The sequence below is a fragment of the Trachypithecus francoisi genome, unplaced genomic scaffold (assembly GCF_009764315.1).
Source record: "Trachypithecus francoisi isolate TF-2019V2 unplaced genomic scaffold, Tfra_2.0 Contig00608, whole genome shotgun sequence".
NCBI classification, from domain to species: Eukaryota; Metazoa; Chordata; class Mammalia; order Primates; family Cercopithecidae; genus Trachypithecus; species Trachypithecus francoisi.
In genome coordinates this window covers 49,316-76,929 of record NW_022680765.1, presented here as the reverse complement: position 1 = coordinate 76,929, position 27,614 = coordinate 49,316, and the positions used below count along the sequence as shown (strand labels likewise).

The window sequence follows — 27,614 nt, the reverse complement described above, 5'->3', positions numbered from 1 at the left end:
ATGCACATCCAGATCACAGATTTTGGAACAGCAAAGGTCTTATCCCCAGAGAGCAAACAAGGTGTGTGAGTTTTATTTCCAGCAGAGCCTGGCTCTGTGCTTAAGATGGAAAGCGACTTCTGAGGAGTGTGTTGCATTGTGTCATCTTCATTAACGACAGAGGTGGGGATACCTTGGCTGTCCTCAAACCGATCTTGAACTTTCTCTGTGCAAGACCCTGCCTTGCCAGCAGGTCTTCCTGCGGGGGCCCCAGGCGGTGTGTGCTGGTGTAGAGGGGGAGGGTACTGGTTCTCCTCAGCATCTGCTGTCGTTCATCCTCCCTACTCGTCTTCTGGACAATGCGGGGAGCCACATTCGTACCCAGTCACCCGTGTGCAGGACGGGGAGCCGGTGTGGTCAGCTCCTGGCTCCTCCTGGCTGTATCGCAGGTAGGATCTGGGGGCGCACATCCCTGTCCCTCAGTGCCCTCGCTCCATTACCTGTCCGTCTGTCTCCCTGCTGGCCACGTGCATGTTTGTCACCACGAAGCCCCGGTCCTGTTCCCAAGGGTAGTTTCTAGCCTTGGACCATGTTGTGACAGCTCCATCGGAGATGTTGCTGAAAGTCCACTTGGGCCAGAGAAGTGGCCTAGGTTGTCTGAGCCAGCTGGGGCGTCTCGATGCCCTTCAGGTGCTTATTGGGTAGATAGAAGTCCTAAACTCTGGAGGTGTAAAGAAAGACAGCTGAAATTCTGAAGGCTGCTCCGGAGTGCTGGGGAGAGAGAAGATAAAGCCTTGGGGTGAGGTTTGGGGAAGCTGAAGGCTGTTGTGTGCATTATAAGTGACCTTGAAGATGAACCTCGGGTGATTGCTGGGGTCTGTCTGGGTCAAGAGGCTGGGTCCAAGGGCCTCCAAGTGGTGCATGGGCCTCTGCCTGGGCTTGGGGTTCCCGTCAGAGAAAGGCCTCCATAGGGAGCTCTGGGGGGGTCAAAGGTGCTGGAGACCGGTTTGGAGGGACGTGAGTGCAGGTTTGTTGGTGGAAGAAAGATTCAGATAGAAGTGACCGTGTTGTAGCTGCTCTCGTGTGGAAAAGGGGAACCGTGAGCACGGAGCGGTGGTGGTTCTGGCCTCGTCTCCACAGACGGCGAGCTGGCCCCCAGTAGCTGGAGGAGAGCACAGCTGGGTGGAGAGCAGGCCCTTTAGCAAGGCAGGCACTCCGGACTCAGCTCGGCGTTTCTGTTTCTTAGGAATGGGCCCTGTACTCTGTGTGCTGGGAGGTACCCAGCTGGTGCCTGTGGGGCCTCTCTTGGCACCTTGAGGTAGTTGCTCGTTTCCTCCACTGGGCCGTATCTTTCCCTTCTGGGTGTTTCCAGCCCTGTGTTTTCACACTCAGGGCTCTGGTTAAGATTCTATCAGTTGGTGCTTTCATCTCTGCACATTCATGGAGGCCCTAAGACGCTGTCTTGGATTTGGGAACTTCTCTGAGAATCCTCAAACATCACCCTGGCTGTGCATGGGGACTCACACCTGTAATCCTAGGGCTTTGGGAGACTGAGGCAGGAGGATCGTTTGAGGCCAGGAATTTGAGACCAGCCACTGGGCAACATGGTGAGACTCCATATCTACAAAAAAACCAAAAATCATCCTGGTGTGATGGCACAGACCTGTAGTCCCAGCTACTCGAGAGGCTGAAATGGGAGATTGATGGTGTAGTGAACTAGGATGATCCCACTGCACTCCAGCCTGGGTAACAGAGCGATCAACTGTGTTAAAAAATAGTAGTAATAAATAAAAAATTAAAAAAGCCTGTAATCCCAGCAATAAATAAAAAACGAAAAAAGCCTTTAATCCCAGCACTTTGGGAGTCCACGGCGGGCGGATCACGAGGTCAGGAGATGGTGACCATCCTGGCTAATACGATGAAACCCCGTCTCTACTGAAAATACAAAAAATTAGCCGGACGTGGTGTTGCGTGCCTGTAGTCTTAGCTAGTCAGGAGGCTGAGACAGGATACTCGCTTGAACCCGGGAGGCAGAGGTTGCGGTGAGCCACGATCGCACCACTGCACTCCAGCCTGGGCAACAGAGTGAGCTCCGTCTCATAAATAAATAAATACGTAAATAAAAAACATCACCCTTTTGGGGTTAAGATTGAAACTAGCCATCAAGCCAGAGCCTCTTGTTTTCTAAGGTGGCTTAGTTCTGCTGCCCTCCGCTGCCTTTTGTAGCCCACCTGTTCCCCTCCCCGTCCAGTGGCATGCAAGAATGCACACCTCCCGCCCAAAGCTGCGCAAAGCCAGGGAAGTCTTCCTGGCGTTTCAGACATGCTCTGAAACCTTGATCTGTTTGACTCATTCCTGTTAAATAGTAACCGTTTTACTGACTGGTAATCCTATTTCTGTGTACACAGTGTAACCTCATATCCTGCAGTGTTGTCTGTGACAAAGTTGAGCCAAACAGGAACTTCTGTCTCCAAGCTTTCTTAGGATCTGTCAGTGTCTTGTTGTCCTTGTGCTGACTTCCTGCCCAGAGATGAGCCCACAACATTCCGTGGGGGCAGGAGAGCTGCAGGCTGGCTCTGCCCCCAGTCAGCCCCGGGAACCACTCTCTGGGCTGTGCCCGCAGTCAGCCTCAGGAACCGTCTCCCTGGGCTCTGCTCTGGGCAGTTTTCCTTTCATGTGAATTTTCTTTCTTTTTTCCCTCCTCCCTTATTCCAAGGCTTTATTTATTCATAATTTCAACGTTTATTTTAGATTCAGAGGATCCATGTGCCGGTTTGTTACGTGGGTAGATATTCTTTCGAATCTGGTATTTGGCACAGGGATAGTCTTGTTGCCCCGTAGCCGCTTAAAAAAATAGGCATTTAAGTGCGCTGATGAAATAGTGAAATAGCCTGGGCCCAGTGGCTCCCGCCTGTAATCCCAACACTTGGGGAGGCCGAGGCAGGTCGATCATTTGCGCCCAGGAGTTTGAGACCAGCTTGGGGAACACAGCACAATTATGTAGCGATCTTATGTGTCTCTACGTAAGATAAAAGCGAAAATTAGCTGGGCATGGTAGTGCGTGCCTGTAGTCCCAGCTCCTCAGGAGGCTGACGTGGGAGGATCACCTGAGCCTGGGATATTGAGGCTGTAGTGAGCCATGATCCTGCGACTGCACTCCAGCCTGGGCAACAGAACAAGAGCCTGTCTCTGGAAAAAAAGAAGAAATCGTGAAGTAAACCTTTGCTTTTTGGTAGCAGGAGGCTAAAAATCTTTACATCATTGTAAACCAGGGCCAGTTGCTTGTGTGTATAGAAGATGTGGTGGTTCTTTTCCTCTTTTTTGAGGAAAAGGAGAAAACTATAATTTATGAGGAGGATTAGTTTTAGTAACTTATTTTCTGTTTGAGGTAGTTCAGTATCTTGGAATTGATTCCTGCGTCGGCTTCTTTTGTGCAGAGATGGCTTCCCCAAAACATCTTCAAATCTAGAATCAAAGTGTTGATGGGAGCAAGGCATACCCAGGTTCCTTACCTGTGCAGCAGCTGTGCCACGCCCTCCTCCTAGAGGGAGGCAGGTTTTCTCATCGTCCCTGTGGGGTGGGGTGGCCCCATATCTGCAGGGGGAGGTGGTGGGAGATGGAGCAGGGCAGTAGTGTGGGCTTGGGAGATTGAGGAGGAGCTCCTGGCAGAGAGGACTTCTGCCTCCTCTCCTTGTACAGGAGCCTGTGAATGCATCCTGGTGAGGGCGGCTCACTCAGAGGAAGCCTCCCACCTGGGGTGTCTCTGGCCTGTGCCCTCTTTGCAAGGACCTTGGGGAGCTCGGGGTGTCCTCAGAGCTTCAGACTTGGAATGGGGTTTGGACACCTGTGTTCTGACCTGTGCAGGCCTTTCTGGTATGCAGCCAGGTGTAGAGGCGCCACTCACCAAACAGGAAGGAGAGGAAGTCCAGCAGGTGTGGGCGGGGCTGGCTGGAGAGGGTGGATGCTGTAGGCTTCAGTCACTCCTCTGTCCCCATCTGTGCATGGCCATCGTGCAGACCCTCAGACTAGCTGCCATTGTGCTTCCCACTATGCTGTGGACCCTAGACACTCTCCTGAGGGCCACAGCGGCCTTGAGTTTGCCGCCATTCTAGCTTAGGCTGGATCACCCGTCCCCGGCACAGAGAGGAGCTGCCTTCAAAATGGATTTTCCTGTATGACGGAAAGTGGAATTTGCCCAATGAAAGGGAGTGTCCCCATTCTCCCATCACCAAGAGCAGTTCTTCCCATCTTCACATGGTTTATTTTGGTCTTTTCCAGATGGGCATTCATTTAGGATTGGCTGTGACGCATGGGGCTGGGGAATGTGTTTATTTGTTTAAAACAGAATTACTGCTTATTGTGAAAAATTCACTCAGTACTAGTGACCTGATGCCCAGCATGCTCAATTGGTTTTCCCTGTAAAAATTCCAGTATGTATCGCTGAGATACAAATCTTTTAAAAAGCATAACCGCAATACCATACTGTTTGATACATAAAAATTACCAGTCATTGCTTAATATCTCAAAGTGTGCAGTTATATTTCCAGTTCATTTGCCTCTGTGTGTCATTGTTGAACATGGTCCTCTCTCCTGGCCACTACATCACATTCAGAGTTGATTCTCCCTTCCCTGTTCAGAGAGTGGTGTTGGGTGTTCTTTATTAGGCATCTCTCTGTGACAGCAGCAGCATTTATGGCCATCCTTGGCCTAAATTCGTTAACTCAGTGCAGAGAGTGCAGAAAGGTTACAGCCTAATATATTCATGAGATGGAATTCATTAAAGAGAAACTTCTCCCCAGCAACTTTTGGGTTAACTCGTGGTATCATTTGTAAAGGAAAAGTAGGATAAATGCTTCTTTCCCCCTTTGATGCCAGTTTTGAAAACCACAAATTGATTCACCATTATCTTCCAATGATGATTAATTCATTAAAAAGTTATTACCCTTCCTCACACCATACACAAAAGCTCACTCCAGGGCTGGGCGCGATGGCTCACATCTGTAATCTCAGCACTTTGGGAAGCTGAGGCGAGTGGATCACCTGAGGTCGGGAATTCGAGACCAGCCTGGCCAACATGATAAAACCCTGTCTCTACTAAAAATACAAAATTTGCGCCTGGGCGCGGTGGCTCACGCCTGTAATCCCAGCATTTTGGAAGGCCGAGGCAGGCGGATCACCTGAGATCAGGAGTTCGAGACCCGCCTGACCAACGTGGTGAAACCCCGTCTCTACTGAAAATACAAAATTAGCTGGGTGTGGTGGTGCGTGCATAATCCCAGCTCCTCAGGAGGCTGAGGCAGGAGAATCACTTGAACCTGGGAGGCGGAGGTTGCAGTGAGCTGAGATCCACACTATTGGACTCCAGCCTCGGCAACAAGAGCGAAACTCCATCTCAAAAAAAAAAAAAAAAAAAAAAAAAAAACCAGGTGTGGTAGCAGACTCCTATAATCCCAGCTACTTGGGAGGCTGAGGAAGGAGAATCGCTTGAACTTGGGAGGCGGAGGTTGCAGTGAGCTGAGATCATGACACTGTGCTGCAGCCTGGGCAACAGAGCAAAACTCCGTCCCCCCGCCTCCCATCTCCCCCAGTCACCAAAAAAAAAAGTTCACTCCAGGCCAGGCACGATGGCTCACGCCTTTAATCTCAGCACTTTGGGAAGCTGAAGCAGGCAGATGACTTGAGGTCAGGAGTTCGCGACCAGCTGCCCATCTCTACTAAAAATACAAAAGCTAGCCAGGCATGGTAATGTGCGCCTGTAATCCCCGCTACTTAGAGTGGAGGCTGAGGCAGGAGACTCACTTGCACCTGGGAGACGGAGGTTGCAGTGAGGCGAGATCGCACTACTGCATTCCAGCCTGGGCGGTGGAGTGAGACTCCATCTCAAAAAAAAAGTTCACTCTGAATGCATTAGAGGTCTGAATGTAAGGGCAATAACTATGACACTCTTAGAGGAAAGTATAGGATTAAATGTGACAATTGGGTTAGGCAATGTTTTCTTAGATACACTACCAAAATCATAAGCAACCAAAGAAAAGGATGAGTTAGATTTATGTCAAGTGTTTTTTTCAGACGGAGTCTTGCCCTGTCCCCCATGCTGGAGTGCAGTGGCTCAATCTCGGCTCACTGCGAGCTCTGCCTCCCAGTTTCACCCCATTCTCCTGCCTCAGGCTTCCCAGTAGTTGGGACTACAGGTGGCCCCGACCACACCCGTCGAATATTTTTATTTTTAGTAGAGACAGGGTTTCACCGTGTTAGCCAGGATGGTCTCGATCTCCTGACCTCGTGATCCACCCGCCTCAGCCTCCCAAAGTGCTGGGATTACAGGCGTGAGCCACCCTGCCCGGCTATATCAAGTTGAAGCACTTTTGTGCTTCAGGGGATATCACGAAAGTGAAAAGACCCACCAAATAGGAGACGCGATCTGCTAATCATCTGTCTGATAAGGGACTTGTATCCAGAATGTAAAGAACTCAGAGGGAGAAAAAAAAATAAAGCACGGAACAAAGGGTATGACTAGACATTTTTCCGAAGAAGAGATATACGAATGGCCCGTAAGCACATGCAAAGTTACTCAACATCATTAGTCGTTAGGAAAATGCAAATCAAAACCACAGGGTGATACTACCTCATACCCACTAGGATGGCTGTGATCAGAAGACAGATAATAACAAATGTTATCAAGGATTAGGGGGATTGGAACCCACGTATGCCATGGGTGGGAATGTCAGATAGTCCAGCTACTTTGGAAAACAGGCTGGCAGCTCCTCAAAAGGAAACAGAATTACCATATGACCCTGCAATTCCACTCCTAGGTGTGAACCTGAAAGAAACGAAAACACACATTCTGACAAAAACAGGTGCTAGAATGCCCATAGCATTATTTACAGTAGCCAGAAGGTGGAAACGACGCACGTGTCATCAAATGAGTGGATGAGTGAGTGGCGTGTCCACACAACGAGGGAATCTTCTCCAAGCCGTAAGGAGGGATGAGGTACCCATGCACGCTGCCATGCAGATGGGTGTTAACACTGCCCACAGTGAAAGCCTGCTCGGATCTGAGAAGGGATGGCATTGAGTCTGGAGATGAGCTTACAAGGCGTTACCATTGTTAATCCATGTTAAGTCTTCTGAGCCATCAACGTGGGATGTCTTTCTGTTTATTTAGATCTGTCTTTCAAAGGCACTTTGTAGTTTTCAGAGTATGAGCTTTATGCTTCTTTTGTTACATTTATTCTTATTTATTTTTAATGTTACTCTAAATAGAGTTATTGGCTGGGCATGGTGGCTCACACCTGTAATCCCAGCACTTTGGGAGGCCAGGGTGGGTGGATTACCTGAGGTCAGGAGTTGGAGACCAGTTGAGGCTGGAGGATCGCTTGAACCTGGGAGGTGGAGGTTGCAGTAAGCTGACATCACACCACTGCACTCCAGCCTGGGCAACAGAGTGAGACTTTGTCTCCGGGAAGAAAACAAAAAATAGAGTTCTGAATTTTCTTTCCTTTTTTTCTTTTTTGGTGAGATGGAGTCGCGCGCTCTCGCCGAGGCTGGAATGCAGTGATGCAATCTCGCCTCACTGCGAGCTCCGCCTCCCGGGTTCATGCCATTCTCCTGCCTCAGCCTCCTGAGTAGCTGGGACTACAGGTGCCCGCTACGACACCCGGCTAATTTTTTTGTATTTTTAGTAGAGACGGGCTTTCACCACGTTAGCCAGGATGGCCTCGATCTCCTGACCTTGTGATCCGCCCTCCTCGGCCTTCCAAAGTGCCGGGATTACAGGCGTGAGCCACCGCGCCTGGCCTTCTTTTTTTCTTTTCTTTCCTTTTTTTTTTTTGAGACAGAGTTTCGCTCTTGTTGCCCAGGCTGGAGTGCGGTGGCACGATCTCAGCTCACCACAACGTCTGCCTCCCGGATTCAAGCGATTCTCCTGCCTCAGCCTCCCAAGTAGCTGGGATTACAGGCGCACACCACCATGACCAGCTACGTTTTTGTATTTTTAGTAGAAACGGGGTTTCACCACGTTTATGGATAAGATGGTCTGGAACTCCTGACCGCAGGTGATCCGCCTGCCTCGGCCTCCCAGAGTGCTGGGATTGTGAATTTTATTTTTGGATTGCTCCTGGAAATTGTGTGGAAATGCAGTTGCTTTTTCCTGCCCTGCACCCTGCTGAGCTCTCTTTAGTTGTCATAGCTTCTCAGTGGAGTCCCCAGGACTTTGTGCACACAGGATCCTGTCATGTGTGGTTTGAGCTAGTTTTACTTCTTCCCTTCCAACCTGGCTGCCTTTTCTCTTCTTCCCTAACTGCCCTGGCTGAGTCCTCTAGTGCGGTGTTGGCTGGACGTGCTGAACAGGGCGCCCTGGTCTTAGGGAGAGCTTGCAGTGTTTGGCTATCGGGCACGATGTTGGCCTTAGGCCGTGCGTGCCCTCTGTCAGACTCTGGGCCCTCCCTTCTGTGCCTCGGCTATTCCGTATTTTTGTCCTGTAGAGGTGGGGAGTTTTTGTTAACTGCATTTTCTGCATCTATCGAGATGGTCCTGTGTTTTCCTTAGTGCTTTATTCTAATGAGATGCAGTGCATTGCTTTTTGTATTTTGAACCAACCTTACACTGTGTCATACATCCTCTTGGTCATGGTGCCTAGTCCTTTTCAGATGTTGCCGCATTTGGTTTGCTGGTGTTTCGTCCAAAAGGTAGTCACATTTTGTGGAGCGTTCTTCTGTGCTTCTTTGTGGGTTTATGGACAAGATGGCAGCCGGCACCCTTGGCTTTGAAGAGAGTGGCACCCTTGGCTTTGAAGAGAGTGTGGGTGTCTCGTGAGCTCAGGATCACTTCTTCAGGTCTTCCCTCCCCAGGGCCCCCTCCAAGTATGACTGGCAGATCTGGGGGACTATGGGTGGTCCATGGAGTTTCTTTGATGAGGGTGGGGACAACAACCCAGCCGAGACGTCACTGTCGATAGTCCCGTGGCATGCGGGGCAGCAGCGGCCAGTGCAGGTCTCTGGGCCTGAGTTTCCAGCAGCTGGAGAGGCGTGAGCTTTGGCCAGTCTCTGAGCCTCCCGGGAGAAGTAACTAGGTGGTCTCTGAGGTTTCCTTACGCTCTATCTGGGGCTCTCAGCTCAGATGTCACAGATAGAAGTCAGGGGATCTGTGAGGCTGGATAGGAGGAAATTCCTAATTTCCACTAACCTTTCATCAAAGCGTACCATTTCCTTCCATTATGAACATCAGCAACAAATGTCTGTCATCAGAAGTCACAGATATTCTCATGTCATGCTGCAGGGGTCACATCACGGTAGTGACGCCATGCCACTTGTGCCGAGCACCGCTGCCGGGTCACTGCGGCGTGACCCGCTGCTGTGTCATGCTGGTCACATATTACTACATCACAGATCCATCACTCCCATAATTTGATACGTGTATTGAATTACAATTGCTTTCTCCTATAGTCCTGTGTATTTTATGCGTTTGGAACATTATTCCAAGGGTAGCCATCTTCTCCACACTCGAGCGGCGCTGCTTGTCTCTAGATTAACTAAGGACAGATGTCCTTTTCCAAGGGGGTGACTTTGGATATGCCCAGAGGCTCGGAGTCCCACCTTTAGGAAGGTGTGGCAGGGTGAGGGTGGGCAAGCCCTAAGGAAAGAAGAGAGGTGGGAAGACCCTTGGGGAGCTAGGAGGAGCTGAGGGTGGAGAGGGCAGGGAGGGATTCCGGGAGATCCGAGCCCGGAGTCCGGTTGCAGGAAGCTGAGAACAGCAGCAGCGGTAGCAGCAACGAGGGCCCTACCAGCGCGGCAGCTCACTATGTAGCGCTCGTCTGAGAGATGGGGCGAGTGTTGGTGCACAGACTTGCTCGGTGCACAGCGTTGCTCTTTAAAAACACATACGGCTCTGTGTGCTGCACGACAACCTCAATCATTTAATTATGCATTATATACATCTCTCCATAGGAGAAAGACACATTTTTAGACTTTTTAATAATGGCATTTAAAAAAATACAGGTCACAAAAGCAACGCTCGATGATAGTAAAGTACAGAAACACTGAATAGGTGGGTGGAGCGGGTGGCGTCCCGTCCCGCCAGCAGACGCAGCCCTCGTCACCGTGCCACACCAGACCCTGAAGGACAGATCTGGCATGGAGAGGGAACTGCAGGGTCAGGGAGGCAAACATCTTTGTGACTTCTGATGCTCATTGGAAAATTGTCCCCAGAAGCGATGCCATTTTACAGCCCCACCCGTAGCGCTGCGTCTGTCCCCTCAGATCCCTGCCAGCGCTATGTATTTTTATTCTTTTTCCCCTTTGCCAATGTGATAGGCTGTCGTGTTCTAATTTGCATTTCTTTGATTCATTGCAGGGCTGAATGGCTTCGTTTGTTTTTGGCTCTTGGTTTGGTTTGCTTTCCTCTAGGCCGGCGGGGGCGGGTGCGTGTTTGCGGATGTCCTTGGTGTTCTTGGCAGGATCACTGAGGGTCCTGGCAGGATGCACATGGAGCCATGAAGTCTTTGTTTTTTGTTTATTTTTTGAGACAGGGTCTGGCTCTATTGCCTAGGCTAGAGTACAGTGGCGCAATTGTGGCTGACCGCACCCTCAGCTTCCTGGGCTCAAGCGATCCTCCTTTCTCAGCCTCCCAAGTAGCTGAGACTAGAGGTGCACCACCATGCCTGGCTAATTCTTGAAATTCCTTCTAGGCACGGAGTCTCACTATGTTGTTCAGGCTGGTCTCAAACTCCTGGCCTCGAGCAGTCCTCCTGCCTTGGCCTCCCAAAGCAATGGGACTGCAGGCGTGAGCCCCCGCATCTGGGCAGTCATGAGGTCCGTAAAAAAGTCATTCACTGAAGGGAACGGGTCCCCGCAGCAGAGGCTGTGAGGTTCTCTCAGCCTGGCCGGAGGAGGGCAGGTGGAAGGGACAACTCAGAACCGGCCACGGGCAGGGCCGGTGTGGACAGCAGCTGTGTGGTGGTCCCGGGCCAGCTCGTGCTGTGGCTCTGCTCTGTCACAGCTCCTCTGTAGAGGAAGGCCCTTGGGCTGGAGGCGTGAGTCTTGTTCCCTTTGTAGCGCCTCAGCTCCCAAGCTGTTTGTGATGGAAAGGAGGTTGTTTCTGGCCTGCAACTGTTTATTGTGTGCCTGGGCACGTTTGGATACCCCAAGTCCTGCAGTGAGCCAGCCAGGACCGTGTCCTCATGCCTTCCGTTGAGCCGGTGCCACCGGCAGAATGCGCTGGACATTGGTGTGCAGCTCGCTCTCCAGGCGCGTGTCGGGTGGGAGCGCCAGGGTGGAGGGTGCCAGTGTCCAGGTGTCAGGCAGGCGTCTTTGAGCAGGCGAGCCGTGAGCCAGCCCCGGTGTGGCCTGGACAAGTCTGGCTCCTGGGGGTGCATGGTCCGCCATGTGCGACACCCACCACGCAGCCCTTGCTTGTCACAGATGGTGAGTCCGAGTGTGACCTTCTCTCTCCTCTGCAGCCAGGGCCAACTCATTCGTGGGAACAGCGCAGTACGTTTCTCCAGAGCTGCTCACGGAGAAGTCCGCCTGTAAGAGGTAAAAACCACTTTCATCTAAGCCGTACTTCCCTTTTCTTTAACATAGAAATTAATATTTGAGAGAGTGAATTTGGTGGCCTTTAAGTAGCTAAGCATACTTTGAAAGAAATCAGGCCGGGCGCGGTGGCTCAAGCCTGTAATCGCAGCACTTTGGGAGGCCGAGACGGCGGATCACGAGTTCAGGAGATCGAGACCATCCTGGCTAACACAGTGAAACCCCGTCTCTACTAAAAATACAAAAAACTAGCTGGGCGAGGTGGCGGGCGCCTATAGTCCCAGCTACTCGGGAGGCTGAGGCTGGAGAATGGCGTGAACCCGGAAGGCGGAGCTTGTAGTGAGCTGAGATCCGGCCACTGCACTCCAGCCTGGGCGGCAGAGTGAGACTCCGTCTCAAAAAAAAAAAAAAAAAAAAAAAATCAGCACTTCACATTTCAAAGCGTGTTTTTCGTGGCGTACACACACGTGATACATTAATGTTGTATTCTAAGCTTCCTGGGTTTGCTGATGCTTTGTGGTTGCAGATTTAATCGTTTGTTTTTTGTTTTCTGAGACGGAGTCTCGCTCTGTCTCCAGGCTGGAGTGCAGCGGCATGATCTCGGCTCGCTGCAACCTCCGCCTCCCGGGTTCAAGCGATTCTCCTGCCTCAGCCTCCCGAGTAGCTATAGGCGCCCGCCACCGTGTCCAGCTAATTTTTGTAGTTTTGGTAGAGATGGGGTTTCAGCATGTCGGCCAGGATGGTCTCAGTCTCTTGACCTCGTGATCTGCCCGCCTCGGCCTTCCAAAGTGCTGGAATTACAGGCGTGAGCCACCATGCCCAGCCTAATCGTTTCTTTAGGAAAAACTATTCAGTGAGGAAAGTATGGCTGTCGTGTGCACGGAGCCCAGGCTTCCTCGGTGCTGCCCCCTGTCGGGGTGGAGGGCAGGGAGCCTGGCCTTAGGGTTGCTCGGCCCCACACCAGCTGCAGTGGGACAGGGTCCCGCAGAGCGCAGGGAGGCCCTGGAGGGTGCGGTGTGGGAGGGAGGAGGCGTCCAGCAGGCATGAGGGTCTTTGAGAGAGACTGCAGGGCCGGTGCGGGTCACGGGAGGGGAGAGTGGAGAAGTGCCAGCCAGGGAGCCACCGGCGGTGTGGGGGGAGGATGTCTGGGGAGCTGACGACAAGGGTGGTGAGAAGTCTGAGGTGCTGTCTAGGGTGGCCGGGAGGTAGATGGCAGGCTGAGAGGCAGCATCAGAGTCTGGAGTTTCAAGTCTAGGGAGCAGTTATGTGGAATCAGGGTGGGGCTGGGGTTCCTCCTGCCTCCGGCCAGTCAAGTGCTGCTGAGGGCTGGGGTCAGCTTTGGCTGCTGGTGCCCTCGTGAGTTGACGTCGACAGGACCACAGGAGTCCCACGCTGCCACTCTCCTGCTCCGCCAGGTTACAAGGGGCCACCTTCCTGGAGTGAAGTGAGCCACTCTGAGAGAATGAATGATTCTGGGGACGGCAGTTCTGGATGTCTGAGCTTGACAGCTTCAGGAAAAACTGGGGTGGGGGGGGCCATGGTACAAACGTGGTGAGTGGGTGGAAGGGTTCTGAGCAGTCACTCAGCGTCTCCAGGCTTTTTTGGTTTTGTTCTTTTAACTTTTTTCAACCAGCAGATACTGCGTTCTCTTTTTATTATTATTCAGTTATTCTTTAAAATAGAGATGGGTTCTTGCTGTGTTGCCCAGTCTCGTCTTGAACTCATGGGCTGAGGCGATCCTCCCATCTCGGCTTCCCAAAGTGCTGGGATTATAGGCGTGAGACATGGCGGCCGGCCGGATACTGAGTTCTTAGTATGGCCAGAGACCGCTTTAGGTCAGAGCTTCCCAACTGGAGTGATTCTGCTCCCCTGGGAACACTTGGCCCTGTCTGGACAGTTTTAGTTGTCACAGCTGGGGCAGGGGTCGGGCTGGCACCCAGTGGGGGAGGGGAGGATGAGCTGCTCAGCATCCTGAGATGCAGAGGACAGTCCCTCCCACAGGTGGGGGCGCGATGTACCCGGCTTTCAAAGTGCCTGTGGTTGCCACCTAAGAGCTAGCGTTTCCTTGTTTGTAGATTTTACATGAGGACCCATGGCGTGGCCCAGCAGGAGTTGCTCAAGCCCCGTCCTAACAGGCTTCCTGAGGACTCATCAGCCCAGCTGGGCGCCTGGAATTATGGGCAGAGGGGCTGTGGCGAGGTGGCTGATGTGTGGACTAAACACCTGTACACTTCACCCTGGGCAACCTCGAGTGACCGCCGGTGACTCGCTAGGTACGGAGTGCTAGTTACATGTAGCTCAGTGCACGTCTGTGCCGAGGCTCTGGCATGTTAGGGTTTGGAGCTGGCATTTTTCCTCCAAGCCTGGAGGGCGACGCTTCCTGCTGGGAACCTGCTCACGGCCACGCCACTGGGTGGGGTGCTGTGTGGGGCTCAGGCCTGCAGCCTTGTGCATATGTCTCAGTCACCTGGCACCTCAGTTTACCCCATTCAAAGGGAAGACTGTGGCTGGCTGAGAGGGTCACTTCCAGCTCTTCCCAAAGACTGCCATCCGTAATGTGCTGCATTTAGGGACTGCACACCTCCCTTAACAGCCTTAAGAGCAGATTCCACAGGTCCAGCCTCAGGGCTTCTTCATGGGTGGTCTCCAGAGGAACCCACACATGGGACATGGCAGCTCAGGACAACACCCAGCCACCGACATAGCACAGGGCCACGCAGGATAGGGACAAGAGCCTCAGAGTCACAGGCTTCCTGGCCTCGCATGGGTTCCACACAGCCCCCTTCTCCAGCACTGAGGGCATGAGTGGCTGCATCGGGGGCGGGTTAGAGGCGGGCCAGCGAGTCCAGGCGGTTTGTGTCTAGCGCCCGTTTCTGAGCCAATCCCACTAGGGGCAGACTGAGATAAAGTGAAGCCTGGACTCAAACGGCTCCACGGCAGAACACAAGGGGCTGCCCAGGCGACCAGAGAGCGTGCATATGAAAGACACTGCCTGCCAAAGAGACAGGAGTGGGCAGCGTGGGTCACAGCCTCAGAGCGGGGGCAGGGCTGGGCCACAGCTCCTGTCACCCTGCGCAAACTCGGAGGAGGCAGGCAGATGGCGAGGCCCAGAGACCCAGAGCAAAAAGGGAGTGAGATGCTGCCCAGTACAGACCGATGCACAGACACGGACGCCGGGGAGCAGGGCCACGCCCGCACGCAGGTGCCCAGAAACCCTCAGTCTTCATGGCAAGGCCTCGGGCTGTTCTGAGCCAAGCCAGCACTACAGCACACAGGCAGGCCAGCCTGGGCCCAACGCGTGTGGGTGCCGTCCCTGCACCACCACCACTCAGAATGGAACACGGCAGCTGGCAGCAGCAGGCACAGTCCAGGTGATGGCACAGAGATACTACTCTTGGGCTGTCCTTGAGGGAGAGCAGGCCAGGGAACCAGGGGTCTGAGGCACACCATGGGCATCACCGGGCATGTCTCACACACCTGCTCAGACCACCTCAGTCACAGCAGGGAGGAGCCCCTCGCCCCCTTGTGTCGCCAGCTGGAGCCTGCACAGAGGGAGCCCTCCAAGGAGCTCCAGCCGGGGAGGACCCCACAGCCACAGGGTCCCCAGGCCTCCGTGTCCGGCAGCTGTGCCTGCCCATGGGCTCAGCACCAGAACGTAGGCCCCAGCTTCACAGTACAGGGCCTGCTCCTTCCTGGGGGCCCAGGCTACAGGCATCTGTGTCTTAAGTGGAGCCCGTGGCACCTTCGTTGGGCCCTTGCCCCCAAAGCTAAGGCACCTGTGCTCAAAAGTCGGCTTACCTTCCTCTGCCAGGTCTTTGTTAATCACCAGCTTGCCATGTCTCAGGTAGTTCAGCACGGGCCCAAAATAGGTGGGGTCTCTGTCGATTAAATAGGCACCTGTTTCGTCCTAAAGAGAGCAGAGCACGGTGAGTCCTCCCTGAGAAGCTGACAGTTCCTGCAGGTCCACCAAGGCCCGGTCACATCAGGAGGCTTCAGAGGCACCAGGTGACCCAGGCCTCTCCCCAACAGACCTGAGCCTGCGGCATCTCAGGAAACCCCTGACGGTGTGGCCACGTCCTGCCGCCTATAGCCTAACCCTGACCAGCCACCATCCCAGGTCTAAGTGAGTTTAAGTCTCTCCATATGGAGACAGCCTGGCTCTATGTACTCCAAGGTGAGGCCACTGTGCCCTGGACCTCTGTCCTCACAACTACAAGACCTCTAGGAAAACACACACAAAAACCTCACCCAGACCCTCTCCCTGGGATGCCCTCGCGGGCAGGGCAGGGGCCTACGGCTCAGTCTCTGAAGGACACCCCCGATGGCCACCAGCCTGGGCCTGCCCTCCTTGTGCCCAGGTCCTCCCCGGCCGACATCCAGGACTGGGGGTCAGGGTGACAGGGGCTCCCTGCCAGGGGTGGAGAGGGCACCTTGCAGCAGGCGCAGCTGCCAACAGGCCCCGAGCCAGCAGCGAGGGAGGCCCACAGTGACCTCCACTCAACAGCATCCGGGGCTTTCTCCGAGATCATCACTCACCACACACAGCCCTCGCCCTGGCTCAGTGCTCACGGAGGCCGAGATGTTTACAAACAGACCCCTCGGAAGGTGTCCTCACGCACCTGGGTGGGGGGCCCCTGAGAGACGCTGCCCCTGCTGCTACCACGGTCACCTCAATGTGGGCAGACGCCCTCTGAGGCCCGGGGTGCCCCACACATCACACCTGGCAGCCCTTTCCACCAAGCACAAGAGGCCCAGTGGCCTGGCTGTGAGCACAGGACGGGCGCCCAAGCGCCCCAGGCAGTCCCCATTGGGGAGACAGAAGAGGCAGTTTCTGTCACCTTATCCAGACCCAGGCCTGCTTGTCGGCTACACATCTGACGGGGGGGAACTGCGAAGCCGGCACGGCCCATCTTCCACACGGACTCAGACCTTCGGTGTGGCTGCTGGGGCAGCTCCTGCCTCCCCCAGTCCTGCTCCCACCTGTGAGCCACTCCCACAGGGGCTGGTGCCTGCGGGTGCCCCGGAGGGCGGGGAGCTGAGACCTCCATTCAGAAACACCGGGCAGCCTCCCGGGCAAGGCCCAGGGCCAAGCACCGGAGAGAAGCCACCCCACACCCCAGTCAGGGCAGGAGCAGCCCCCTCCCCAGAGGGGCTCCCGTGGGGCCTTGGGCAGGTGCTGGCCACGGGAATGCCAAGTTCGGCGATACGGGGAGGCCGAAGGTGTCTCCACCACAAAGCACAGGGCCGCGCTAGGACCCTATTTTCATCCATGGACAAATTCTGCCATTTGGGTGCTAAGACCTAGTGGTTTCAAGAGATTTTCCCCAAAGTCCACTACTGCAAACCTGTAAAAACCTGCTCTTAGATCAGAGGAACGAAACTGAGTTGCGGCTGAGATAAAATCAATCAGGGCTCCGGGCATGGGGGTGCTGGACCTGGAGCCTCAATGGCCCCCCTACTCCTCCTTAAGTTGACCTCAACTCCACACAGACCTGACCCCATCCTCCTCCTCCACCCTCCCCAAGAACACTCAAGCCAGAGCTGCCCACCCCCACAGGCCCTGCCTCCTGGGCTTGTCCCTGCCTTTCCCCAACCCTCCAGACTCCACAGCTCTCAAGCAAGGGCCAGGGCCACTGGCCAGCTCCCGGGAAGAGGACAGTGGGTGGTCCTGCCCAACTGGTAAAAAATGGCCCCCATTTCCCACAAAGGGGTCCAGGTCTGGCAGGGTGGCCAGTGCTGCCACCCGAGTCCAGGGTTCCTCCCCACCCCACCCCCATACGGAGAGAATGGTGGCCGCGTGACATCCGCACACCACTCAGCTCAGGAATCATTCATGGCTCAGTGCTCCCTCGACAGACTGCTGGTGGGAGGTCAGGAAAGATCAGATAGTGTGGGGAGGCTCGCCTCTGCCCAGGACAACCCTAGAAAGCCCCCCTCAGCCATGGAGGCCTCCAGGCCTGGCCTCAGTGGTCAGACTGCAGGCTTAAGGCCAGGCTACCCCAGGCCTCAGTTTATGAGCAAAATGTGGAGACCAGCTCATGTAGCTCAGGGCCACCATGAGCGCCAGGGCACCCAGCCTGTGGCAGCACCTGGGCACTGAGCCGTGACCTCTAGGCCAGGACAACCCACCATGCACTTCTCGGCCTCTGGGCTGGTGCAGGTCGAGAAGGAAGCATGCTGGGTGCCCCCAGACACACAGGGCAGCCCCAGTCCTGCAACTGGAAGGATGAAGGCTGGAAGGAGGGTGGGGCAGGTATGGCCATGAGTTAAAACTGCACAGCAGGACAGGAACAGGCCTGAGGACCCAGCAGGGTATTCTGGGCAAACTGGCAATGGTCTCGGTGCTGCTCTCACCAGCGCACTCTTTTGAGGCTTTCAGTGGGAGATTTCCACATCCATAGGAAGTGCTGGGGTCTTAAACGAAGACTCCCAAATCCCACCAGGGTTCAGGTCTCGCTGAGGCCTGACTCGCATCCATACACATGCACGGTCTTGGTGCTCTTAGCTCGGGTGAGCCACGTGCTCCAGATCAGCCTAGTGCATGCGGGGTCTGCTCGTGGCAGCAGCCCAGGCCCAAGGACCTGGGCAGCTCCCTGCTGGTGTCAGGGATGCGGCTTATCCTCCACCCTGATGCAGAAACAAAAATACGGAACATGGGGAATATAAAAACAAAATATTCAGGCTATACTCCTAGGCTCACAGAGACAAAGGCAGCAAGGTCACCTCAAGGATGTTTAGAACAGCACCTGGGCCATCAGCGGCACCTGCCCAAAGAAGGAACCATGCCCCGGCCTCTCAGATGGGTGAGGAGAGGCAGCCAGGAAGCCGGTGAGATGCTGCAGGGGCGTGGGGGTGCTCTTCTTCCTAGCTTTCCCGTGTGTCCCATGGCTTACGCAACCAGCACGGGCCGCGCGCGATTCTCGTGTAGGTTCGTGGTGGGTTTTTTTGGTAAAAGAGCCCTAATTGGCTGGGCTTGGTGGCTCACATCTGTAATCGCAGTACTTTGGGAGGCCAAGGTGGGTGGATCACGAGGTCAGAAGTTTGAGACCAGCCTGGCCAACATGGTGAAACAGTCTCTACTAAAAATACAAAAATGAGCTGTGTGTGCTGGTGCGTTCCTGTAATCCCAGCTACTCAGGAGTCTGAGGGAGGAGACTCGCTTGAACCTGGGTAGCAGAGGTTGTTGTGAGCCAGGATTGTGCCATTGTACTCCAGCTTGGGCAACAAGAACAAAACTCCATCTCAAAACAAAAACTGTAATTTAGACTGTTTTCTTAGCAAGTCGTCATCCTCATCTTCCCTGCCCCTCACTGAACTGGCATCTGACCCACTTGTGGCTGGGCCCAAGCTGGCATTGAGTGGACCCAGCCGGCTGGGTTGACCCACTCATTTCCAGGGGTCACAGCCTTCAGCCAGAGCCACAGGCCGTAGGCCAGGCAGGGCGGTTTCCAAACTACAGAGGAGAAGGGGGATCCTGGCCATACCGAGAGCAGAAGCCAAGGTTGTCTCCTGGAGAGGAGCACACTGGAGGCAGTGCCGAGCCGGGGGCACACAGTCTCGGGAGATGGAGGAAGATCCCACAGACAGAGCTGAGTGCTTGCCCACTCCTGAAGTCCACAGGACGACCACAGACAAATGTCTGTTCAGGAGAGAAGTGCTCAGAGAAGGCTGGTAACGAGCCTGGCCACTCTGCTCATCTCACCAGACTCTGGCTGCAGCTCTCCACCATCCATGCTATTGCCCAGCAAGCAAAGCACCAGGGGCAATGTGGGGGTACACCAGCCCCCGAGGGACAGGTCCCTAATGCAACCAGCAGCCTTGAGAATGGCAGTGAAGGGCTGGGAATGGTGGCTTATGCCTGTAATCCCAGAACTCTGGGAGGCCAAGGCAGGCGAATTACCTGAGATCAGGAGTTCAACACCAGCCTGACCAACATGGCGAAACCCTGTCTCTACTAAAAATACAAAAATTAGCCAGGCATGGTGGAGGGTGCCTGCAATCCCAGCTACTAGGGAGGCTGAGGCAGGAGAATCGCTTGAACCCGAGAGCCCCACTGCAGTGAGCCGACATTGTGCACTGCACTCCAGCCTGGGCGATACAGTGAGGCTCCGTCTCAAAGAAAAGAAAAAAAAAAAACAGCAGTGAGGAATGAGGGTGGAGACTGCCAGGCTCTCACGCCAGATTCTAAACGGAACATAACCCTGCTGCCGCCCGCCCCTCTCGCAGCTCCCACAGCTCCGCAGCTCCACACAGAGGCTCCGTCAGCCCTGCGGCTCTCAGTCACTCCCGACGCTCGGAGACACGTGCCACCAGAGGGGACGAAATCAAGAGAGGGAGGTGCCCTGAGCCAACTCTGCCAAATTGCCCCACAGAAATCTAGACGCGAAGGCATAGAATTTTCTGTGTACCAACATCCGCAATCAACCTAATTAGAAATACTTAGTTTTTACTCTGAAATTATCCAATCTCGCACACAAAACCTTCACCTCTACTCTCTCTTCTGTTTTGTTTTATGCAGATGTGTCGTATCTTTGGCCACGAGAGGCCTTTGATGTCACCAATTACTAATGGGGAAACCGAGGCCAGAGAGCAAGGAGGCTTGTCCAAGGCACCCAGATTCGGAGAGCAGGGTGGGGCCCCTGCGTCCTGGTCGCCAGGCCTGCTGCCTCCCCACCACCTCTCCCTTCCATTGCTTCTGGGCCTCACCCAGCACAGAAACTGGAATTTGGGAAGTCCGTGCCCCACGCATGACTCAAAGCTTAGTGAGAAGCAGACGTGTGGACGCACGACCTGGCCCCTCACACGAGGTCCGGCGGCTTCTCTGGGAAGAAACATGCTTCAGGTGCACCACGGGGGGTCTTGCCAAGCTGAGGTCGCTGCAGGCTCCTGCTCTGCTCGGCAGGAACTGGAGCCCTCTCGGGAGCAGGGGTCTCAGGTTTCTTACAAGAAAACTCGGGGGCTGCCCAGGAAGCCCTGCCCTTCCCACAGCCCAGGGTCCAGCACCCAGAGGTGGAGACACACCCTGTGGGGCCTGTCCGGCTAGGGTCAGCCAGAGCTCTGGGTGGCAGCAGGGGCGCTGGTGGGGAGAGGCATTCCTGGCCACACACACTGCCTTCAGGGGCCTCCGGCGCATCACCAAAAGCTGACAGGGCTGAGTGTGGCCAGAGGTCAACATTAACAGGAATTAAGTGCAGCGGCAGGAGGGGAAAAGCGTTCTTGGCATACCCTTTCTAAAAGCAAACTACACTCCTAATTCCAGCACTTTGTGAGGCTGAGGTGGGCAGATCCCCTGAGGTCAGGAGCTCAAGACCAGCGTGGCCAACATGAAGAAACACTGACTCTACAGAAAATACAAAAATCAGCCAGACATGGTGGCTGGTGGCTCGTGCCTATAATCCCAGCTACTTGGGAGGCTGGGGCAGGAGAATTGCTTGAACCTGGGAGGCAGAGGTTGCCGTGAGCCGAAATCACCCCATTGCACCCCAGCCTGGGGGACACAGCGAGACTCCATCTCAAATATTTAAAAACAAAAACGAAGTACAAGCATGAAATGAAGACCACCAGGCACAGCCTCTCCTGACTGCACTGGCCTGGCACCAGGTACGGGGCAGGGGCACCACATTTGTCATCTTCAGGAGAGGACGTCACCCTTACTTTACAGAGGAAGAAACTACAGCTCACAGGGACACGAAATCACCCCAAGTCACAAGGCAAGCCCGGGGTGGGCGGAGTCCAACCCAGGCTCACCAACTCCAAGGAAGAGGCTCCATCACACCAACCCCAGGCCAGAATGTTCTAGGTGCTCTGCAGTCCAGGGAGAGCTGCCCAGTTGGCGCCCAGGGAGCACAAGCACGTCCTGGGAGAGAGGCGGCTTACTGGCCTCTTCGCTACGAGGGCCCCTCCCATGGCGCCACGCAGGCAGGTTCTTCCCCAGGCTTTAAAGACCATGCCTGGGGACTGCTGACCTGGGGTGTGGAGGGGGATCTGCTAAAAGAACCAAAGTGCCTACGAGAGTCTGAAAAGGAGTCCCTGGGATGCCTGGTGGCTAACGGCAGGGCTGGGGAGAGACCAGGCAGCAGGTGCCCCCATCACAGCCACTGCTCTCTTCTCTGACCGGGGACCAGCCCTGGCGAGGCTTTAGACCTCACTCCACTTGACCTTTCAGAGCAAAAACGGCCACACACAATCCGTAAGCAAACGGGCATCTCTGCATTCCTGTAAAACTTTACTTGCAAAAACAGGCGGGTGGGCCAGTTTTCTGACTCCCGCTACACCAAGACTAGTCACTGCCCTGCTGGACGACAGCCACTGAAGGCTGCACCTGCAGGGCCAGAAAGAGGAACTGCCCGGGCGGCGACAGCATTTCCTCCCAGCCACCCGCTGAGGTCTGCAGGCGAGAAGGCCGAAGACCGCGGGCCCGTGTCAGGTGCCCCGAAACAAGCTCTTCTCAGAAAGGCTCAAAAGTGTTTTCTTTCATTCTTCCTAGCTAGGACTGAACCCATCAGAAATGTTCCATTTCATCACCAGAGGCGAGTCCTTTTCTCAGGAATTTATGGCACTGACTCATGGCCTAAGGTCTAAAGGGCTTCAAATGAGGCACCTGATAAAGAGGTGAGCACAGGTTTGCTGAGGACCAGCATCTGCTGCAGTGGGGAAGGAGCCGGGAGCCCCCAGCACCGCGGGGACCATCGCTCACGTCCAGAATAGATGACGACTTGTGGTCAGAGCAAAGAACATGCTCAGAGCCACATCCTCAACTGAAGTGTGAAACCAAGTCCATCACCGTCGCACACACCCACTCACGGCCTCACACTGAGGCTGCCGCAGCTCTCACCAGTGCTGGCTACACAGAACATCACCTGCCATCCCCACTCGACGTGATCCCCACTTCTCTTGCCAAGCGGCTTCAAAGACGGTACTCCAGCCCACACCGCATCACTGAGCCCTGTCTGAACAATTCCTTTCATAACTTTCCACCCCCGAGGTCTTGCCAACACCAAGTACACTGTTAGAGGCACCCTGACTGCCCCACCCCTCAAAGACCCATCTGATGCCACCACATGTGCAACCCTCAAGCGGGGACACTGGCCCTGTTCAAAGGGCAAACGTTCACGTGCCGTTTTCTCCAGGGCCGCCTCAGCTGCAGGAACCGAAGCCTCCCCAAACCCTCCTCTTTCTGAGTGGTTTCCAACCATAAAGCAGTAGTGTTTCCTGTTTCCTTTTAACTCCTGAAGTATCTCCTCACTAAGGCAGGGGCTGGTTTAGCTGGAAACAACAAACTCGACTTTGTTTTCAGTAACGCCTACGGGCCAGGGATTGTGCAGTACAAGAGACCTAACCCAAATGAATCGAGTCTTCGGGAAGCCACATTCCACCTGGCCTGCCCTTAAAGACACCATGGAGAGAAACATGACAGAGCAGCAGATGAGCAGATGCTGAAATGCACAACATAGCCACCGTCCTGCTGGGGGAAGTCCCAGGAGGAAGTGAGAATTCACACCGGGCTGTCTAGAAAGAGAACTTCGTGGCAGCCATGGGCCCTTGGGACAGCAGAGTAAGGGCTTGGGAACATGGAGTATGGCGGGTGGTGGGTCCCAAGCTGGGCTCTGAGGACTTGGTGGGGGGCAGTCACAGCCCAGAAGCTTAGATGTGGGGCCAGAGGACAAGCAGGTCAGCCCCTTGATGTGTGTGGCTTTCACCACCCTCCCTAACAACCCGTCTGTCAAGAGCTCCCCTCCCTACCAGACAGGATGCTTTAGCAGGGTGCTCTCCCAACCTCTCAGGCACCCAGAGCTTCTATGGTTTCTTGGGAATCCTCCCCCTTAAATCTCGCCATGCAGCTCCTCTCCAGACCCCCACATTCTGCAAGCCCAGGTGCTCACTCCACACTAGTCCAATAATCCAGGCAGGGATTCTTCCACCAGATCCATGCTTAAGTCCAACTCTAGGAATATTCTTTCATGAATCTCAACTCTGAGGTCAGAGCTTGGAGATCTTTACAGGTGAAGCAACATCCTGTTTGTCTTCCATCGTGTAATTAATGGCCTCCCACTCCTGACACCCCTTCCCCTCCTCCTCAGATTCCTCACTCAGGATTTAATTAGGAGCAATCTCCTGGGACATTCTTTCATCAGAGCCACAGGAGACAAAAACTAAGATGAAGCATTTTACACACTTCCTCATTTGACGAAAAACACTTTAGTATTGGGACTAATATGAATTAGCACTACACTTCTGGCAAATTATCTGTCACTAAAACTAACCTTCACTACAAGTATTGTTTATTTAATTATTATTATTTTTTGAGACAGTCTCACTCTATCACCCATAGTGGAGTGCAGTGGCGCAACCTCAGCTCAATGCAACCTCCACCTCTCAGTTCAAGCGATAGTCCTGCCTCAGCTTCCCGAGTAGCTGGGACTACAGGCACGCGTCACCACGCCCAGCTAATTTTTTTGTATTTTTAGTAGAGGCAGGGTTTCGCCATGTTGGCCAGGCTGGTCTGAAACTCCTGACCTCCGGTGTCCACCCGCCTCGGCCTCCAAAGTGCTGGGATTACAGGTGTGAGCCACCACGCCAGGCCCCTACTCCAGCTATTTTATGAGACAGAGACTGTAATGCTACTTTACCTTCATGTTCTGAATTTCAATTTTACCATTTGGAAATCAAACCTGGTTAAATGGAGGATGATGAAAAGAGCAAGTATAACACAGATATATTCGGAAAGATTAGTTACCCCTCCCCCAAAGAATTGATTCCTACAGTAAAGCATTTTTTTTTTTTTTTTTTTGAGATGGAGTCTTGCTCTATCATCCAAGCTGGAGTGCAGTGGTGTGATCTTGACTCACTGCAACCTCTGCCTTCCGGGTTCAAGCGATTCTTCTGCCTCAGCCTCCGGAGTAGCTGGGACTACAGGCATGCGCCACCACGCCTGGCTCATTTTTTGTATTTTGACTAGAGACCGGGCGTCACCATATTGGCCAGGCTGGTTTCCAACGAGATCCACCTGCCTCGGCCTCCCAAACTGTTGAGATTACAGGCGTGAGCCACCGAGCCCAGCCCATAATTTTTAACAAAATCTTAAGGAACTGTAAAATAAAGGGATGAACCACCTTAACTGTGCTAAAGTTAGCTCTGAATCAAGTGCTCCAGCGCTGAATAGACAGACATTGCCTCAAAGAACCCAATGGACAAGAGCAATTTAAAATCTAATTTCACATACAAAACAGGAATGCTTGAGTAGAAAGGCAAGGGAGTGTCCACTAAGCTGTGCTATTTAAAAAGAAAAACCAAACAGTAAAACATATACCCACACTTATAAAAGGAAAATCACAGGTAACAAAAGCCGACACTGTCATTTCCTGGGAGTCCATTCTCTGAGGAGAGGGCTTGGTCAAATGAGCAATGGAAACAGTTGGAAGTTGTGGGGAGAGACAGGAGTGTTGGCATCTCAAACCCTCATTTCTACCCGCAAGGCGGCCTTAGCAGCAACTCCAGATTCTCTTTTCCTGATCATGGTCATGCCAAGATGAGAATGGTCTCAGTCAGGCTTCTCAAACTTGAAGAGGGATCCGAGCCTTTCTGGGAAGCCTCATGCATGGCAAATGTTGGCTGTCACGGCACAAAGCCAAGTGCAATCATGTAAGCTCAACTGACAGACCCAGCAAAGTTAGTGTAAGGCTTGTCAACTGCCTTGAATAAACAGGTAACAACTTCTTCAAACAGGCTTTTTTTCAAAGTTTCAATCCTGCACAACTCCCAAGACACTCTTCCTCGGCTCCACAACTCTTAATAAAGGTAATAAAAGGTTTCTATTGCCATCTGCCCAACAGCATGAGCATTTCGCTTCATGAAAAACAAGCTGCAAACTAACCTGGAAATTCCTGTCTTTTTGCGAAGACAGTGAGAAAACTAAGCTAATTACAAAGCAGACTGAAAGATTCCCTACCTGGCTCTTCCTGGACAACCCTAAAGCAACCCTCAACATGAGCAAAATTCCCTTCGAAAAATCATACTATACACTACGGACGCATCTTCTAAGAGGTGCTGAGTGGGTGATACGTGCTGTGGATGGAGAGGATGGAGCGCCAACTCTCTAAATGCAAGTCACCGGGGAAAAAAGGGCCGCCCATGTCAACCCCCGCGCCAGCGTTAATTCAAACGTCCAGAATGTGAAGGGACAGACCAGCGCAAGAGTTCTGTTTCCAGAGCCAGCAAGTACCCTGGGACAGAGAAGAGAAGGCGTTCACATACCCTGGGCAAAAGAACCTACTGAGAAAAAGAAGTAGAATCACAGCAAAGAGACCCCGAGCCGCCTCCACCGAAAAGCAAAGACGGTGAGGTAGAGACACCTCAAGGTGAAGTGACTCAGTATCCTCAAAACGGTGGACGCCAGCGCGCGATCCTCGCCCTCCGCTCCCAGGGTAGGGGGTCGGGGGAAGCTGGGGACGAGCTGGTGACAAGGGAGCGCGGGTTCGAAGCCGGAGGGGAGTCGCCCGCTCCCGCTAAGCTCTCCTCTGCGCAGAGCAGGGCGTGTGCGGCGGCCACAGGCCCGGACGGCCCAGACCCTTTCGGCTGGCCCGCGCGGCGCTCACCTTGTCCGAGTCCGGGTCGGGTTGGCCTGGCACAAGCGGTACAGGAAGGATTTCGGTCCCGGCACAGCGTCTGCCCAGTGGTGAGGAAGTAGGGGCCGCTGAGGTTGAATCGGACCCTGTTGGACACGCTGCCGGGTCGCTGTGCCAGGGCGTGAGCCCCGCCTTTAAGGGCGGCACAGGCTGCCGTCTCAGACCCGCCCCGGGATCGCCCCGGGCCGGTGGCAGGAACTGGGCAGGAGCTCGCAGTGATTCTCCGCCACCATTCCAGTAAGCCCCGCCACAGCTACGCTACACCGGAAGGTCCGGCTTTTAACAGCGTCCTCTGCGTTTTCTCCCGCCCACAGGTCCGCTCTTATAGAAGGCCCTCCACAGCCTCACGTGGCAGGCAGAAGTTCCCATCCGGAAAAGCAGCAGGATGGGCCCGCTTCCGGCAGGAGTGGAACCGGGTTTGGGGCGCCAACGCTAGAGGGCACTGGCAGGGAACCGCCCCCAACCGCGCCCCCACTCGGTGAAGGGGTCAAAGGAAGAGCCACGCCAGCAAATCTCTCCACTCTACATGCTTTTTATTACAAGACTACTGAGCATACGAGGAAAATTCATCATCTGGTAACTACACCTAAAGCACAAATATTTGGGGGAAAAAAGGAAGAGATTCATTAAATTATATGATTAAATCACTGACCCAATAGAAAATTTATATAATAAAGCCAGAAAAAAAGTTGTAAAATATAGTTTACAATAATTATTCACATTCAAGGCTGTACATCAATACATACAACAACGTGAACCCTGAACATGAATTCAATCCAAATAATTCATATATTAGAATTTAAATAACACAGACTGAACTAGAGGCCAACAATAGCCAGCAAATAACCTTATATAAGAATAAAAATACAAAAGTGTATATCCTAATATCATTGCATTATTTGTTTTCATAAGTCTCTTAATTTTTGCTTTGCCTGTACATCACAGTTACAGCTACAGACCAGGTAGAGATTACGCATGTTCTGACTGCCACACGCCTGAAAGACGTACTAGTCATTTCTCCTATTTTATGTTGTGAAGGAGCAGCTACAGCAGCTCTAAATACTGTAACAATTTTGCCAACGTCCAACTTAAAGTCATAATAGAGGCTTTTACCAGCACAGTGACCCCTATTTGTAGTCATTCTGCCAGATGGTGAGGCTATGTGGGTTACACGGCTGCAAAAAGGTCTGCTTTTTGTAAAAAGTTCCCTGTACATAGCTTGGTGTTTCTTCATATTGAAGAAACGAGTTATGGGGAAAATTCAGGTACACACGTAGGCTCGTTCAGTTGTGCTCACCACAGCCATCTCAACAGATCAAAGTGCTCTTTGTTGGAAACGCCTTCCTCCTCACACCAGTTCTCCACAGGCAGCCTCATCTACAACCCCGCAATTGTGGGCCAGAAGTGGTGGCCCCTCAGAGGCTCCGAAGTGCCTCCAGCCCTGATTCAGGCACTTGCCACGTCTGCTGCGTAAGAAGGGACC

General features: G+C 53.6%; 2 long non-coding RNA genes across 4 annotated transcripts; one reads left to right on the top strand and one right to left on the bottom strand.

Annotated features, from left to right (window-relative positions):
• Nucleotides 1–27,309, top strand: LOC117087068. Of its 3 annotated transcripts, XR_004438668.1 has the most exons (6): nt 1–61; nt 11,435–11,510; nt 13,583–15,681; nt 20,026–20,137; nt 25,340–25,848; nt 26,446–27,309. It is a non-coding gene; the product is annotated as an uncharacterized LOC117087068 (long non-coding RNA). The 3 variants fall into 3 exon arrangements; XR_004438669.1 differs by lacking the exon at nt 25,340–25,848; XR_004438667.1 differs by having other exon boundaries at nt 25,340–27,309.
• LOC117087065 lies at nt 9,875–26,240 on the bottom strand. The gene is made up of 3 exons (XR_004438664.1): nt 26,102–26,240; nt 15,306–15,414; nt 9,875–11,501 (listed from the first exon to the last, which is right to left on the bottom strand). It is a non-coding gene; the product is annotated as an uncharacterized LOC117087065 (long non-coding RNA).
• Nucleotides 27,310–27,614: the final 305 nt, after the last annotated feature.